The sequence below is a fragment of the Hypanus sabinus genome, unplaced genomic scaffold, assembly GCF_030144855.1.
Source record: "Hypanus sabinus isolate sHypSab1 unplaced genomic scaffold, sHypSab1.hap1 scaffold_122, whole genome shotgun sequence".
In the NCBI taxonomy this organism is placed as follows: Eukaryota; Metazoa; Chordata; class Chondrichthyes; order Myliobatiformes; family Dasyatidae; genus Hypanus; species Hypanus sabinus.
In genome coordinates this window covers 790,283-796,617 of record NW_026779281.1, presented here as the reverse complement: position 1 = coordinate 796,617, position 6,335 = coordinate 790,283, and the positions used below count along the sequence as shown (strand labels likewise).

Below are 6,335 nucleotides of genomic sequence, written 5' to 3'. Positions count from 1 at the left end.
TCTTTTTACCGCACCCACAGCAAAAGCTGGTGAACTGTATTCCCTATCGTCTTCCATCTGTCCCTGAGTAAAATCCATCTGTAATATCCCCAAACTTGGAAAAGATCTTCTGGATAACATTTCGACGTTTCTCTAGCCAATCTGGTTCAACTTGTGGTCCATTATCCACAACAATAACAGAATCTATTCCATCAGCTTCTGGAGGTTGATTGTTTAAAATATCACCCGGCAATTCCTCGTCGGAGATAGCATCATCCACGAAGCCTTCAGGATCACTGAAACCTTCCTCCGGCTCCTCCAACACTTAGAGCCCCGTGGAGTTGTTGACACTGATCAGCTGGATGACTGGGAGGAAGAGACAGTTGATTTTATTTCTGACAGAAGAAATTATCCCTTTTGGAGATCAGGAGTAGTCTGATACAGTGCCACCATATTTTGCAGCGAAGCTGATTTCTCCTGCATCATCTAGAAGTTCAATGTGCTCCACGCTGCAAAGATCATCACAGTGCCTTTTCCTGTATCAGTTTCCGTGGTGGTGATAAAGACGCTGCCTTCACTTTTACTAATTGTGAATAAATTCCACTAATTAGCAGCAGCTCAGCAGTTTACTTTGTGCAACTATCGCTAGTCACTGTGGAAGCTGTCATTGGTTTAAGTAAGTATATTATTGAGGCACTCTTTCCCGTAGCCATTGGCTATTTTTACATCCATGGTAAGTTAACATTGTATTTTGTACGGAGGATTATTGAGACTACAAAGAGAATTATTACGTATTTTAGTGTCCACACTGGACTGTACCCTCCTCCATTCAGGTTATATCTGACATCAAACGGGATAAAATAAACCTTAGTAACACAAAAAAAAAACACGTAAATGGTCGTTTCTCATGATTTCGGTGGGACAACAACATTGATCACGGGTTTCATCACTGAATCCAGTGTTGTGGGATGTAAAGTCCCCTGTTATGTGTCCGGCTGTGCCGTGTTGTTGGTGGAGTGGGCAGCGTGGTGTTTGTCTCGATTCCGGTCGCAACACCAGAATTGCCAGCGGGGTCCACACACAGAGTATCAGTCAACAGAACACCTCTCGTCCCTGCAATCTTTGTCTCCCGGTAAACTCAACACCCTGACAGTGTGGACCATAGATACCCCTTCCTCTCAGAGTCAGGGAATCATTCAGACAGCTGATCGCTGAGAGGAATTATACTTATTGGTCATTAAAGTTCGCCCAGATTCGTTTGGACGGATTTGATGTGGAGTTCGGGGTGTCACGGTGAAAGGGCCGGACGGTCGAACTCTCTCCGTTGTCCAAACATCCTTCCAGGTGAGGCGACACTTCACCTGTGAATCCTCCGGGGTCGCCTGTTGTGTCCGCTGCTCCAGATGTGGCCGCCTCTACACTGGCGACACCGGCTCCTCCGCAGTTGTGCGGGGCAGGGGTGTTCTTTTACCGGGTGTGGCTATTTTCTTTCTTTTGTGCGGAGGGGTGGGTTTAGGGGGTTGACAATCGGGATGCCGTTCTTTTTTTATGCGGGAGGTTGGGGTTGGAGTTTCATTTTTTTTCTCTCTGATCGACTTTCATGTTTTCTTTGTTTGGTTCTCTGGAGAAGAAAAAAAACTCAGCGTTCTTTATGGATACCTGCTTTGATAATAAATTAACCTTTGAACTATCCGCTCCGAGGGGGACTTCCGGTGTCCAAACATTTCAATTCCGATTCCCTTTCCCGTTCCGACGTGTCAACCCATCTTGTGCCAAGATGAGTCCACCCTCAGTGTCCAAGATCAGAACCTTATGTTCCGTCTGATGGCATGAATATAGATTTCTCCTTCCGGTGAAAAAATTCCCTCACACCCCTCCCTCCCACTCCCTCTCTGACTTTTCACGTCCGCTCACCTGCTTATCACTTCTCTCTGGGTCCACTGCTCCATCCCTTTCTCCGATTCTCCAATCTCCTCTCCTATTAGACTCTATTTTCTTCTGATCTTGAGCTTTCCCACCTACCTGGCTTCACGTGTCATCTTCCAGCGAGGCATTTCCTCGCCCGCACCGATTTTATTCAGATATTTCTCCCATCCCATCTCAGTCCTGAAGGAGGGTTCAAGTGGAAACGTCGACTGTTGACTCTTTTCGATTGATGCTGCCCGGCCTGCTGAGTTCCGCCAGCATTTTCTGTGTTGCTGTAAATTTCCAGCATCTGCAGACTTTGTCGTGTTTGTGATCTTCCTCTCCGTTGTCCCTCTGGCCTCCGACCACTGGTGGCGCTGTGCAGACCTCCGTCCACCGGTGTTGCTACGGAGAACCTCCTGCGAAACGCAGGCGCGGCGTTTCTCCTATTCGGGCAGCGGAGAGTAAGGGGCTGATCCCGAGGTTGTGTAAATCGGGACCGGCTGGAGAGGGAAAGGCCTGGGATCGAGCTCGGCCGGACGGCTGGAAGCTCCGGGCTCTCCGGTCCCGAGCCCCGGTTTTAGCTTTGCGCCCGAACCCTGTGGGATCGGTAAGTTGTGGTTCCCCGAGCCGGAAGGATGTTTGGAACGAAAGGAATCTGTGTGTATGGATAGAGCTGATAGGTGGATGTATAAGTGAGGGGTGAGTGGTCGGATGAGGGATGTGGGAGCAGAGTGGTGATCGGACGTTCCCTAACCCGGGGAAGAGAGGTCCCGGGACAAAATAAGTTGTTAACTGGGGAGAATCTGGGCAATTGGATGAGCCAGTTGGCGTGTCCTTTCAGGAAGCAGCAATTCTCTGTTCATATTAATTACTGTGTAATCTTGCTGGTAACATTGTGTTTGTTACAAAGCCCCAGAGTCTGGCAGCCTCTGTCATCGTCATGGGCTGCGACTGTAGATTGGGAAGGGGGGGGTGGGGGAGAGAGGTCAGTGACCTTTGCATCAGAGGAGGACACGGGTTTGTACAGATGGTTCGGATCAGGTGGGACAACCGGTGTTTGCAAAGGGAGAGAGAGTTTTAACCAGCGCAGCATGGTCAGAGGTGGAGGGGTACAGGAGCTGTCTGATAGATCGTTTTAATTGTTTTTTATAATCTCACAGATGGTGACTGAGGAAGAGGCTTGTTGATGGAGGATACCCGGAGGTGAGCAGGTCAGACACGGTATCAGGAGAGTGACAGTGATGTGATTTCCTGTGTCACGGGTACAGACAGTCATCTCAAGTGAGGAGTTTGTGCGGAGATGCAGCTTCCCTGGAGATGGAGGAAAGAGGACACACCAACAGGTGGAACCAGCTGTGGCAAAACATGGTTTGTCAGGTCTGACGATGAGCTGAATGTACCATAACCTTCAGACTGAATCAGAAATTCATTCTGAGGGTATTTGAAATGTCAGAAGCAGGGGAGATATGATCCCTTGTCTCCATCAGACCCTCAGTGAGATGGTTCCAGTTATAACGTGCAGGGATGAAAGCACAGTGTTTGGATTCTGATTTAATCACTGATTCTGACACAGTGAGAGGGTTAGTTTTGCTGTAAGGCAGCAATATTAATGGAAGAAGACACAAGAACTTCATCAATTGCCAGTTGTTTAGCAAAAATAATCAATCGCTATGCTACCTTGACAGAAACAGATATTCACAGAGGTGACAAAGGGGTTCAGTCTGGAGAGGGGTGTGGAGTTTTGAAATCAATGCCTTGCGGTGCCACCATCGTTAATTTAGCATGTCCGGAGTGGTGGATCACACAGCACGGAAACAGGCCTTTGGCCAGCCATACCTGTTCTGACCATCCACTCACTGTCTACACTGGTCCCATTTATCAGCACGTGGTTCACAGCCGACTGTGTCTCGGCAGTTTCAATGCTCATCCTCTTCGTAAATGTTGTGAAGGGACCTGCCTCCACCACCACCTCAGGCAGTGAGTTCCAGATTTCAGCTACCCTCTGAGTGAAAAGTCTCTTCCTCAGATCCCTCTAAACCTCTTCATCCTCTGCTTAAATCTGTGCGCTCTGATCGGTGACACCTCTGTCCCAGGATAGTGGCCAATATGGGCATCAGTGAGGCCTTTGATAACATTCACAGGGTAAGTTGCTGTGGAAAGTCTGATCACACGGGATCCAGGGAGAGCTGGCTCACTGGATGCACAGTTGTCTTGATGGTAGGAAGCAGAGAGTGATGGTGGGAGGCTGTTTATTGGACTCGAGGCCTGGGCCTAGTGAGGTTCCTCAGCGTTACTCCCCATTGCTCTCATTATTCATTGACTTTTAATTAATTTGCATTTGCACAGTTTGTTGAATTCTATGCTCCACTTGATCTTTCATTGATCCTGTTACTATTCTATAGATTTGCTAAGTGTTCCTGTAGGAAAACAATCTCAGGGTTGTATGTGGTGACATATATGTACTCTGATAATAACATTTACTTTGAACATCAACCACTGCTACTTGTCACCCAGATCAATAATTTGGTTAAGAATATACAGGATTTGGAGAGCTTCGCAGCAAGTTCAAACAATTAGTTTTTCTGAAAGATATTAAGTATAAACACTCCGCTCTGTTTCCCTCTCCGCACTCGACCACCCCCTCCCATTACTGTCTTCCCTCTCTGCCCCATCCTCCCTCTCACCCTGATATTGGACATTCATTCAGGGTGAAAGTGAATTATTTCCGAGGAATCTGAAGGGGAATTCTTCACTCAGAGGTTGGTGAGAGTGTGGAATGAGCTGCCAGTGGAAGTGGAAGATGTGGGTTTGATTTAGACACAAAAGAGGAATTTAGGTGAGGACGTGGATGGAAGTTGTATGGAGGCTCTGGTGCAGTTAGTTGGAACCAGGCAGTAACAACAAGAACAGGTCAGCATGGACTAGAAGGGCCAAAAGACCTGTTTCAGTGCTGCGGCTGCTCTCTGTGACTCTAATAATATTCTCATTTGTAATTTCCACAATCAGTACTTTGCTGTTTATGACTGAATCCAGAAATTTACTCAAACAAGAACTGAAAGACTCTTGGCTGGCTACAGAAAGTGTTCACAAGCTGTGATACTTGCCAAAGGGGGTGTTACTCGGTACTGACCAAGCAGGGTCCGCAAAGTTTTGTTTCTGGCCCTTTTCCTTTTTTGTTATTTTGAAATTGTAAAAGATGGAAATAAAAATGTAATCTTGCTTAAAATATTAAAGAAATGTGTCATCTTTAACTATGCCTTTTGTAATCAGGTCATCTTTTAATCACTTAGCTAGTCACAATAACAGAAGTTTTGACCAGGGGTGCCTAAACTTGTGCATGCCACTGTATATATCCTGTGCCATCCAAGTTGCTTCCAAAAATTCCAGCCGTTGCTGCTCTGTTTTCATCCCTGCCCAGGTTTTTTTTAGATCAATTTTGACTAATTTTTCTCTCATGCCTCTCTAATTCTCTTTATTCCACATCGACTTTAGCTTCTCCTTCACTAATGTCATGGTGAATTTGATCATATTATATTCACTTGCCCCTAAGTGTTCTTTGGATTTTAGTGACCTAATTAATTCTGGCTCATTACAACACCCAATCCAGAATAGCTGACCCCCAAGTGAGCTCAACCATGAGCTGCTCTAAAAAAGCATCTTGTAGCTATTCTAGGAATTCCTCCTCTTGAGACCAACACCATCCTTCCTAATCTCCTGCATGACAATCCCCCATGACTATCCTAACATTACACTTTTGGCAAGCATTTTCTATCTCCCCTTGTAATTTGTGGACCACAAATTGAGGCTCTCGAAACAATTCCTATCAGGGATTTTGTTTTACATTTGCTCTTCCTTAATTCTACTCACTGATATTCTACATCTTCCAACCCTGTGCCACCTATTCCTCATGTTTTTATTTAATATTTTACCAACAGAGCTACACGACACTACAACCGGCTTGTTATTTCAAGAAACACAAGTATGTGGGAAACGAGAGGACCTGCAGATGCTAGAAATCTAGAGAACTAAACACAAAGTTCTGGAGGAGCTCAGCATGTCAGGCAGCATCTATGGATGGGAATCAACATTTCGGGCCAAGACCCTTCACCAGGACTCTTGATACCCACATATCTGGAATATCAACAAGCAAAGACAATAGAAAATAGTGTGAAATAGGGAGAACATTTGACAAAATTTAGTTCGAGGCTTAAGAAAACCTGCCAGAGCTCAGTAATTAACAAATACAACAAAGGCAATAAACACTTTCATCAATACCGACATTGACTTTTTCTAAATAAAAATACCTTAGTCCTACTTCAATCAGTAAAATTTACAAAGATAAATAAGAACTTCAGAAAACTTCAGAAAAGACTACTTACACTCAAACAGTACCTTAGACAGGAGGAAGAGGAATAACACAAATGAAAAAAAAATCACACAACAGTCAG

At 45.5% G+C, this 6,335-nt stretch overlaps 1 protein-coding gene across 1 annotated transcript in view; it reads right to left on the bottom strand.

Moving 5' to 3' along the window:
* The window catches only part of LOC132386579 (NACHT, LRR and PYD domains-containing protein 3-like), a 203,367-nt gene that overhangs the window by 26,316 nt on the left and 170,716 nt on the right, over nucleotides 1-6,335 (bottom strand). The gene's annotated exons all lie outside the window — the stretch shown is intronic.